This window comes from Gossypium hirsutum, chromosome D02, assembly GCF_007990345.1.
Source record: "Gossypium hirsutum isolate 1008001.06 chromosome D02, Gossypium_hirsutum_v2.1, whole genome shotgun sequence".
Taxonomy (NCBI): Eukaryota; Viridiplantae; Streptophyta; class Magnoliopsida; order Malvales; family Malvaceae; genus Gossypium; species Gossypium hirsutum.
This window is the reverse complement of record NC_053438.1, coordinates 64345741-64357588: the sequence shown is the minus strand read 5'-3', so window position 1 is coordinate 64357588 and position 11848 is coordinate 64345741. Positions and strand designations below refer to the sequence as shown.

Here is an 11848-nt window from a genome sequence, read left to right as displayed (position 1 = left end):
TATAACTTGTAACTTATAAAATTTTTATTCATTTCGATTATTTTAATTGGTTTACTTGTGATTAAATTATTATTATTTTGCTATTTGTAAGATTGATTATTAATTATTTGATTATTCATGTTGATGCATTATATGTTTGATTGCTCTAAATTGTAGAATTAATTTGATATTCATCATTTGCTTTGTATATTGTTAATCAATCATGTTGTTTGTAAGAATTTCATTTCATTAAGATATTATAATCGTTCATTTCAAAATTCAAAAAAGGGCTTGGTGTTAAATAATTCTCGAGAGAATTGTGCCCTAACTTACTGGGCTTCAATTCTTCTCGATGAATTTATATCATCAAGTATCCATTTCTTTTTAAGACGTATATTTTTAAAATAAAATTCTTTAGATTTCAAAATGTTGGATCCTAACTTACTGGATATGACATTTTGTTATCTCATTTTTAAAATAAAGGTAATATTTAGTGTTTAGGAATTTTAAGAAAATTGAACCCTAACTTACTGGGTTTTGATTTCTCGATTGATCTAAATAACCAAATATCATTCTCAAAATGTATGATTTTTTTTTAAATTTTTTTTAAAAAAGGACGAATCTAACTTCGAAAATTGAATTGTTGCGTTCTAACTCACTGAGTGTGACGATTTATTTCTTTAAAGTGGGTAAGTCTTATTTTCCAATTCGATTATTAAAATTTTCTTTTCAAAGGATTGTATTTCAAAGGATTGTATTCTAAAATCTTTTCAAGTTTCGACAATAAGACATTAAACAATCGATTCGGTACCAATTTTGGGAGTTACGAGGGTGCTAACCCTTCCTCGTGCGTAACCGACTCCCGGACCTATTGTCTTAAATCTCGCAGACCTAAAATTTATTTTTAATGGTGAACCGATCACACCTTAATAAAAGATTGGTGGTGACTCCCCATTTTCATTTTTAATAAGTCGATAACAAAAATTTTAATTTTTCAAATAAGTGGTTTCGACAATGCTTATGTGGCTTTTTATGTCATGTGTCGCTATGTGATTGAGTCGCATTATTATTGATCATGGTTGACTAAAATTTAATCGAGGGAGGTATCAACTAAAAAAATTAATTTAGATACCATTTCTAATGAAAACAAAAATTTATATATTAGAATAAGAAAATAGGATAATTTAAATACCAATTTATAAATTAAGCCTTATATAATTTCGAATCTTTTTTTTTTTTTTGTAAAAAACCAACTAGGCTAAATAAACACAACCAAATTTCAACTATTTATCATTCCAAAGTCCCTCTCAAGAGGCGCTCAAAATCTAAATTGCACTAACTAGGCAGATCCTACATATACATTGAATTATACTATTTCATCCAATTTACTGATATCTTAATAATTTCTATAAGACTCCATATTAATCCTTAAAAGACAAAAAAAAAATTCCATTCTTCCACGTACGCTAAGCAAAGAGAATAGGTCAAGAAACCAAATTTGTCCCAACCCAACTATTGTTTTTTATTGTTGTCTATAACAAAGGTGAAAAGGGGATTACCATTTTCTCTTAGTGTCCTTTTGGATGCGCATTTAAATTCAATTTGGTGCATTGAGCTCCATTATTAGCTCTTGAAAATTTCTGTTGCAATGCAAACTTGTGTTTCGATAACATGAGATCAATGTACTTTGCCAATTGATGTCTCGAATTCTCACTAAATATTAATTGGACCCTCCTTTAACAAATATATCATTTTGGGGAAATATTTAATATATTGATAGTGAAGTTTTTAAATTCTACATGTATGTCGAGGGTTGAAGTATGATAAAATATTAAAAAAGATACATTACAATTTTTTAAAACTGTTGTAAAATAAAAATACACCGTCAATATATCAAATACTCACCTTTTATTTATTTCTATTCCAAAAGACTGATATCAATAAACTTACAATTATTCTCATTTGTTTGAAATAATTCTCAATTAAATAAAATTTATCATTTAATATAATAAATAATTTAAAATAATTATTAAATAAATCATTAAAGTATTTATATGAATTTTAAAGTTTTATACGTTAAATATTATAAAAATACATATTACACTTAAATTAATGTAAACATTATTTTAAAAAATAATAAAAATAAAGACAAATATTATGATACACATTATTATTTTATTAATAAAACGACAGTGTTAAATATCAAATCATTAATAATTTTTAGTTTATATATACATTATATTTAAAGATCATTTTTCCATTTTAACCCCAACCTCATAATTAGTTTTGAATTCAACCACACATTTTGATATTAAATTTCAATATTAAATTCATCATTAATTTCAAAGTTAATCTCAGCGAAAGCGCAGTCCATCGTGGGGGTGGATGGCTAATTGTTTTCAAACCAGCATTTTCTTAAGGAAGTGGTCACTTGATCTTCAGCTAGACAGTAGAGACCTTAACTGTCCTGCAAACAAACCAACTGATATCTCTACTCTAATTTGTAATCTTTTTTTTCTTGTCAAAACATCAAAAAGCCCAGGGTTGTTAATTCTGTACTGGGAGCTTATCAGTCAGCTACTACCCTACCTGCTAACACAAGAACAAGAAATCTAAATAGATACAATAAAATAATGGACAGAAATTATGAAATCCGGGGGACAAGGAGGGGAAATTAACAAGAAGACATGAAATGGAAGTCCATAGAAAACAGAGAGGCATCACATCATTTCAAAGTGAAGATTTAACCTTAGTGCTAAGCTTTGCACATTTTCCAACATTTCATCAAATATAGTAGAAGAATATGCATTTTAGGCGCACACAGCGTGGCACCATCACCCCTTTTCAAATGCAAAGTTTTGATGGTTCCACGCAAGCATGCGACCCAAAACCATACTCTTATTTATGTGAGATATATGATCTCCTCGCCACAGCCACACCAATTGCTCTCTCAATTCTCTTGATGGTGGAGGAGGGTACTTGAGACTGCTCTATTTATAACAAATCACATTCACTTAGCTTACAGCCTGAGAAAGAGAGGATATGATAATAGAAGGGAGAGAGAGTAGATGCGTTGTTTCCAGCATATTATTGACAAGTGTCTGGATTTCACTCTCATGTTGTGGATGCATTTGGCCAACCACGTTGGGTGAAGATGAACCTTCCTAACTGTGGTGGGTAAAGGGGGGACTCACTCCATTATTTTCTAGTATAGTATTTCTTGTTTGTTGGACTCTTTCTTCTTGTGTTGGAAACTCGGCCAAGTGGCGGTACCTGCTGCTGCTTCACTCTGGTGCTAATGCTAAACGCATGCATTTCTTACACGCGGAAATTTTTCCTGAAATTGGACAAGCGTAAGCTAAACAGTGCTTGAGTTGAAGGATTGGGACTACAAACGACTCCAGACACTGACACCTTGTTTTCCCAATTCATATCCAATCATTAATTTAACTATTATCTACTTGTCACCTCAAGATCCTGCAAAAGCCTTATTTAGCCGTATGATCTCTTTAGTGGTAGTGGCCATAGCACTATAATCAGCTTCTTCAGTAAAAGAACAAGAAACCCATATTTTTTTTGGTTACTTGAATTGCCATGAAATGGGGCAAGACCCAAGAAAGAGAATACAACATGTATTAGATTAGATTACATGCTATCGGATATCCTTTCCAATTTGCATCACAATATGCTTTTAGAGATAATGAACTATGTGAAGGAAACAAAGATTCCTTGTCTTGGAGTTCCTTTAAGATAGCGTAATACCCTATGAGCGGTATCAAGGTGTGGTTGTCGTGGATGGCGCATGTACTAATTGACTGAGAATGTGCATTGCATAACTATTATCTGGATGACTTCGCTTGTTGGAGCGTCGAGCTTTTTATGTGAAGGGATTAGGACCGATAGCTAAGGTTTCTGTTATATTATATTGTGAAAGTGTAAAGTGCTTGGGCTTCATCCAAGAGTATAAAGCTGATTTGGTGTCGGGGGGGGGGGGAGGTCTAGTTCTGGTTTAGTGTTACCTTTGATTTCTGTGGATTTTGAAAGATTTTAATGTGGTATGATATTGATGAACTGAAGCAATTATTCGGTAGGTAACACCTCAAATTTGGTTCGGAAATCTTAGTTTGGATCTGTAATATTATGATAGTCGTTAGAGCAGCCTAAATATTAAATCACTTTATTATACACATTAAAATATATATTTAAACATACTAATAATGAATTATGCATATAAAATTAAAAACATTAAAATTAATTAACGCAATTCAATCAAATAACCAACAATTAACTTATATAAAAGTGACAAACTAATTAGAGGTCTCAAGTACATACTAAGGTTAAAACTAAGAGAAAATTGTCTTTAATATGGATTATAGAGACTTTTTTTTACGATAATACTACTTGACCATGAACTCATGAACTATGTATGACTTGTGTACAAAAATAAAAACCCGGACGCGGAACTTTTCGAAATTTAGTGGTGATCTCCAAATTCATAACTTTACCTAAAATATAAATCAATTTAGAAAATAATTTTTTTTAAAAAAATCCTATTTACACAATTGGAGTTTAGCAAAAAGAATTCATAAAATATTTTTCATAACAACATTATTTATAACACCCCTAAAATCACTATGTTGCATAAGTGGTACTAAATTGAGAACATGCATAGTAGATTTCTCTGAGTAAACATACCATAAAACCCTCTTGTACTATACTCTAGTGATTGTATACTCTTTTAAATTTTGAGTTGTAAATGGCATGTACCTAAGTCTAGTGAACTTTATGAGTCTCACATGTTAATTTCGGTTAGTTGGTTGATTATAGTTATGTAGTTTGAATGTCATCCTTTGGACCTATAATGTTACATATGGTGAATTTTGAAACTTGATTAGAATTGATATATGCATGCTTTTGAGTATTAAATTACTTATTCATGATTTGGTATAATGGTTGTCATGATTTTGTGCACTTTAAGGTTGTTTTCGTATGTCATAAAAGTTTTAGAAATGTAGTATCATTAATTAATATTGTTTAGGCTAGTAGCCGTAGGGCCTCTAGATGGCGGATGTTAGCCATTCGAATGGACAACAAACTATCCTAGTAGTTGAGTTATACCAAAACCCAGTTTGGATGGGGAGCTAACTATTTTAAAGGCTGAACTTTATCAAAATGCCATCTAAATGGCATAAATAACCATTTGGATAGTGTCAGGGCTATTTGTATTTAATAATAATATATTGATTGTAGTTTGAGTTGTTCTAACAACGAACATGACATCTCACATTTGGGTCTATTGTTCGGGTCAGATGTGAGGTACCACTCTCAAAATTTAGTATTCTTTTCCTTGTTTGTTTTGTTTGTGTTTTGCTATTTCTTTTATTAAATTCTTACTTTCTTTTAAAAAAAATATTCAGTAAGCTTATCGTTTCACGTACTTCAAACTATAGCCTTCTCATTATAAAATAAAATAAAATAAAGTAAAATAAAATAAAATATTTATAGTTTTAGTTAATTGATTTTTTTTTTTGGAATTTGTATTATCTTGTAAGGTATATTATCTTTTAGAAAAATTAATTAAAAGTAATAAATTACACCACACTAGGGCACTGAAGTGCAAATCCCGTAGGCATCAAATGCATATTCATATGCAAATACATCCCTCCACTACACCAAGGTCTTCATTGAGACATATAATACTCGATGACCTGCAACAAATGCTAGATCTCAATATAACCTATAATAATCTCTGTACAATCACATATCTTGTACAAGCGAGCATATGACTTATTGGCATGCCAGCCGTATCTTAACCTTTTACTAAGTTCACATGGGCATCAATTATACATATTTTAATTATCATCCTTGTAATCAATCATTTTCACATGTTTATACCCTGTGATGATCCACATTTATATGTCATACCTTGTAATAATTCACATTCATACCTTGTACCAATTCATATAAATCAACAATTCTTTATTCATTTCAATTCCATTCAAGTCCAATTCATTATCTAGCCATATATGTCAATTTAATTAACCTTTAAAGTCATGTTCAAACATAATTATAATGAAACAAAACATAAACACACATATAACACAAAGATGAGTAGTAAGTTCCATATGAACTTACCTTTTCAAAATACAAAATGAGTGTATCTTTCAGGGACTAATCTACAATTTTCATTTTTCCCTTCTTAACTCCACTTTCACGTGTAGTAAGTTCCTATGAGTAGCGTATTAATTAGCTCTACCTCAGAAACTTGAAAAGATTCATAATGTCTTTCATGTGTCGATGTTACAACGATATGGATTCAATCATTCTCAAGTAATATCTCCCGATGAAATAAAATTACAACCAGATTTGACGTATAGTGAAGAGCCGGTAAAGATTCTAGCTTGAGAAGTAAAAGAGTTTAGAAACAAAAGGGTGGCACTAGTGAAAGTGTTATAGCATCGTTACGATATAGAAGAGGCTACGTGAGAGCCAGAAGAAACTACGAAATCTTAGTACCTAAATATTTTCTCAAGTAAATTTTGAGGATGAAATTCCTTAAAGGGGAGGGTTATAACAACACGATTTTCAGTGGTGTTGGAAATGGCGATTTTAGAACCCCATTTGTAACAATCCATTTTTGGTAAAATCAGAACAGTGGCTTCGGGACCACAAATCTAATTTCGAAAGGAAAATTTATTTTAATATTATTTTATGATCTACAGTATGATAATAATGTCATATAGAAATTTCATAAAGAAATTTTACCGATTACATGTTTAATTTGATAAAAGACCAAATTGCACAAAGTGCAAAAATTGAGTTCTAATAGCTAAAGGGATTAAATAGCTGTAGAACTTTAAAGTGAAGGTCTTTACATGGAAAATAGACCATTTAAAAATTCTTAGTGGTTAAGGATGATGATTCATCCATGGAAAATAAAATAAAGAAAAGGATGAAATTAGAAAGTGAAAAAAATAAAAGATGATAATAAATTAAATAATGAAAATATCATCTTTTTCATCATCTTTCCCAAATTATTTCCATGGAAACCCTAGATAAGAGAAAGTAGCTCAAGCAAGCTTACTTTGATCAATTAGGTATGTTTTCTTATCTCGTTTTTAATGATTTTTATATTTCCGAGATTGTAATAGCTTAATCTAGCTATTCGGGGACTAATTTGTAAAATTATGAAAGAATTAGGGTTTTTCCATTGATAAACATAGTTGAATTGTGAAGTTTTATGGCAGAAAAATGAAAGGTTGTTGATAGATAAACAACTTTTGTAAAGGGAAATTTGATGAAAAATTTATTTAGGGACTAAATTGTAAAGATGTGAAATTCATGGAAAAATTTTGAATTTTATGAAATACATGGGCTGTAATTTTTACATGTAAAAATCAGCTAGGCTTGGAATAAGGATTAAATTGCATGAATTTCATTTCCGAGCCTAGGGACGAAATTATCATTAATTAAAAGTTTAAGGGCAAAACAATAAGTTTTCCAAAGATGTGAATTGAATTGAAATGAACATGAATTGATGTTAAATTCATTCATATAGACCCGAATAGACCAAATTCGAAGTTAGAACGAGGAAAAGAGAAAATATCGGATTAGTAGATATTTTGTATACGAACATTTGTCGAGGTAAGTTCGTGTAACTAAATTGTGTATTTATATGTTTTAAATTGAATGATATGTATGTGAATTGTATCATTGTCATGAATATGAAATTAATCTTATATCTGACAAAGCCCGATGCATGATAAGTCCCGTTTGAATAATGGAATTCGATGGATATGAGATTTCTTAAATTGGTTGTAGTCCTGCATATGTTGCGGACACACCATAGATTATCAACAAATTTGGTATTTACCTAAACACAACAATTTGCATATCAACAAGCCATAACAAGACATTCAAATCAAGCTAAAGTCAAGTCTTAAACATGTATTATCACAACATGCAACCAATATCCGTATTTACCTAGATAACCAAATGCATATATGCATAATTGTACCAAATATACCATTTCAAACCAATAATCAATATACCTATAAGTTTTCCATCATTCAACCATATCAAACACACATTAAATATGTTAAGGCCACATATATAAACACATCAAAATATATCAAACACAAGCCATTCAAATGGCTTGTCTCAACAAAACATTTATATACCAACATTGGCCAAAATATCTTATACATGCTATTATAACCGAAATTAATTTACTGAAAGTACCGAAATAGCCGATGAATAGTGTGAAATAGCTCCGACCAACTTCCAACCCAAATGAGCTTTCGAATTACTATAAAACATGAAAAATAACATAGAGTAATCATTTAAGCTTAGTAAGTTCGTATAATACAAAATTTAACTTACCATATTTCCACAAAATAGGTAAGTAAGCATAGCATATCTCAATCAGTTTGGCCAAAAGCCTAAACACATGTTCATCAACATATTAGCCATGAAAATCACATATAAAATCCAACACACATGGTGGAATTCATCAAATAATCATATTTCATGTATTTCATATATATACCAGTAATAGTTCATATCAAACTCATATGATTTCATACAGAACTGTGCTCGTTAAACCGTTTAAAATGTCGTTGGATACACGGGTAGTACACACGAGGTGTACTGATCTGTAATCCATCAATTCATATTCATGTATGCTCATACGAGCTGTAAATAGTAAGCTCTTCCGAGCTGAATAACAGGAAGGTCATGCGAGCTGAATAACGAGAAGCTCATGCGAGCTATAGTGTGTCCGCAACACATACAGGACCCCAACCAAATTGGTAAGCCTAATGACATGTTATTTGTATCCTACGAATTTCATAAGGTTCAAACGAGACTCGATAATCGTCGAATATGCAACCGATATTTATTCATGGCAATTGTACAATTCACAAACAATAATTCAATTTAACATATATTAATGTACAATTTAATTACACGAACTTACATTGATGAGTTTATGTAGATACAAAGGCGACTAATTCGATATTTTTTCTTTACCTCGATCTAACTCCATACTAGGTCTAACCGGATCTATATGAATGAATTTAACTCAATTCAAATTTAGTCTAACACACATTTTTGGCAAAAATTACTATTTTGTCCCTATACTTTTAATTCATTGTAATTTAGTCCCTAGGTTCAGAAAATGAAATTCACACAATTTAATCCTTACTCAAGCCTAGCCAATTTTTATACCTATTAATAGCAGCCCATATATTTCATAAAAATTCACAATTTTACCATAAATTTATCATCTTTTTCAATTTAATCCCTAATTGATAATTTCATCAAAATTCTCTTTACAAAAGTTGTTTATCTAACAACAACCTTTCATTTTCTATTATAAAGCTTCAAAATTCAAGCATACTCATCAATGACAAAACCCTAATACTTTAACGGTTTTGCAAATTAATCCCCGGGTTAGCTAGATTAAGCTATTACGATCTCGAAAACATAAAAATCATAAAAAAGGGACAATGATACATACCTAATTGAGCAAAATAAGCTTGCTAATATCTCAAGCTTCCATGGCTAGGTTTTCTCTCTCTTTTTTTTTGGTGGTAGATGATGATAATAGATTTTTTTTTATTTTATTTAATATCACTTTACCCAATAATTTCCAAAATTACCCTTAATAATTTATTAAATTTTCAATAATGACTACTCATGCTTAACCACTAAGCACTTTAATGGTCTAGTTACTATATAAGGACCTCAAATTTCAAATTCTATAGCTATTTAATACCTTTAGCTATTATAACTCAACTTTTACACTTAATGCAATTTAGTCTTTTTCATCAAATTAGGTATGTAAACGATAAAATTTCTTAACGAAATTTTTATACTATATTTCTATCATACAGTAGAACATAAAATAATAATATATGTAATAGGCCAATTTTAGCCTCGCTAAAAAACCAAATATAAATAACAGTCCATATTACAACAGCCCAAAACCATTTACAAGTTTTGTCCAATTACAAGGCCCAATTAGCCTATAGCTTCAGCGACCCAAATTTAAAATTAATAGCCCATTAACCCAAGCCCAAATCTAGCCTAACCCAATTAACCTAATTCTAAACTGTTTCCAGAAACCCTAACCCTTCTCCCCCAGCGCCGCGCACGTTCTCCCTCCGCAGCAACTGTCCACGTCGCCTCACCCACGTCTGGCAGCCTCACCGTTTCCACGTACCTACAACAAATAAATCACGAACGGCACTAGTAAGACCGGGGGGATACAACAAAAGAAAAATTGTAAAGAGTCTTGTATAAATAGCCAATCGATTTTTGTAAAAGGGTTGCACAATCGGGTTGGAAAACACAGAAGCAAGGAATAAAAAGAAATATTTTTTTTGAAGGTGACCAATCGTTTTTTTTTCCTTTTTTCTTTTTACTGTCTTTTATTTTCATTTTGGCTCTGGTTTTTTTTTTAAACAAATAAACGGGGGGAAGGAGTAGAGAGGAAACTTACCATCGGGACGACATCGGAGTGCCCTCACGTCGCCGTAGATGGTTGGAAAAGGGGACCCAAATGACGGAGAAAAGGGGGAGAGCCGCGGCGCATTCGAGAAATGGCAGAGGGGATAATGATTTTAGGGTTTCGAAAGGGGTTCTTATTTGGCGTTTAAACGACGTCATTTGGGGCCTGAATCAGTGGCTCCCAAAACGGTGTCGTATTGGCTCGGATTACCCGCGACCCGATCCAACCCTGGAAGGATCCGCGCTCTTATTTTTAAATGGTCTATTCGCGCGTTTGATCCCCCTTGTTTTTCAAAATCTGTTTAAACTTTTTTATTTCTTTTGAATTTAACCACCTGATTTATTTTCGTTTCAATTTAGTCCTCTATTTGTTTTTAGTTATTTATTATTAAATTAATTATTTTTACTATCGATCTTATTATTATTATTATATTATTATTATTATTATTATAGCCATGTATTTATGCATACTTTTTATAATATACGCATATATACTATATATTATATACATGTATTTATATTTTATAATACATATACATTTTCTATACTTTATATACATGCATTTTCTATAATATATGTACACGTTTTCTAAAAAAAAGTATTATAAATATATACATATTTTTACATATATATAGATATTTTCATAGTTTATTTATATAATATATACTTATACATTTTTATATATTTTGTAAATATATATGCACATATCTTAAAATACGCATATTTTTATATACTTCTATATATCATAATTGTTATAAACGTATTTATAAACATACTTACTTACATATATTTTTGTTTCATAATTTTAAAATATGTATACCTACATATATTCCTCATATTTTATGTACATACACATACATATGTATATTAAAATTTTCATATATCTTATGGTTTTATTGTTTCGCAAAATGTCTTTTTATACCCATTTAATTACAAAAGCATTTTAATTCAACTCATTTATCACTCTTTCTTTTTTTTTTACATTAGTTGACTTGTTTTTATTTTATGTTACTTTATTTTATTTTATTTTATCCTTTATTAGATTGTTGCTCGTGCTATTCTCTTTAGCATTTTAAAATATGTTTGTATATTTGTTTTTTAAAAAAATGTTTTTTTTATTGAAGCATGAAATTCATTTTCTTTCTTAAATTTTAAAATATTTGGCATTCACGTTTTTCGAGAAGGATCGTGTTCTAACTTACTGAGCTTCGATTCTTTCGATGAATTTAGAGAGCCAAGTATTTATTTTGCAATAAAATAACATGGATTCAAATAAAAGCTTATTATCGGAAATTCAAAAATGTTGAGTTCTAACTCACTGAGCATAACATTTTGTTATCTCGAGATAAGAATTTCT

The 11848-nt window shown here is 30.3% G+C and overlaps 2 long non-coding RNA genes across 2 annotated transcripts; both read right to left on the bottom strand.

Moving 5' to 3' along the window:
* Positions 1-2179: 2179 nt before the first annotated feature.
* LOC107909533 (uncharacterized) lies at positions 2180-3242 on the bottom strand. The gene is made up of 2 exons (XR_001687272.2): positions 2728-3242; positions 2180-2568 (listed from the first exon to the last, which is right to left on the bottom strand). It is a non-coding gene; the product is annotated as an uncharacterized lncRNA (long non-coding RNA).
* Positions 3243-9897: 6655 nt separating this feature from the next.
* On the bottom strand, positions 9898-10830 carry LOC107908245 (uncharacterized). The gene is made up of 2 exons (XR_001686935.2): positions 10484-10830; positions 9898-10204 (listed from the first exon to the last, which is right to left on the bottom strand). It is a non-coding gene; the product is annotated as an uncharacterized lncRNA (long non-coding RNA).
* Between the last annotated feature and the right edge of the window lie 1018 nt (positions 10831-11848).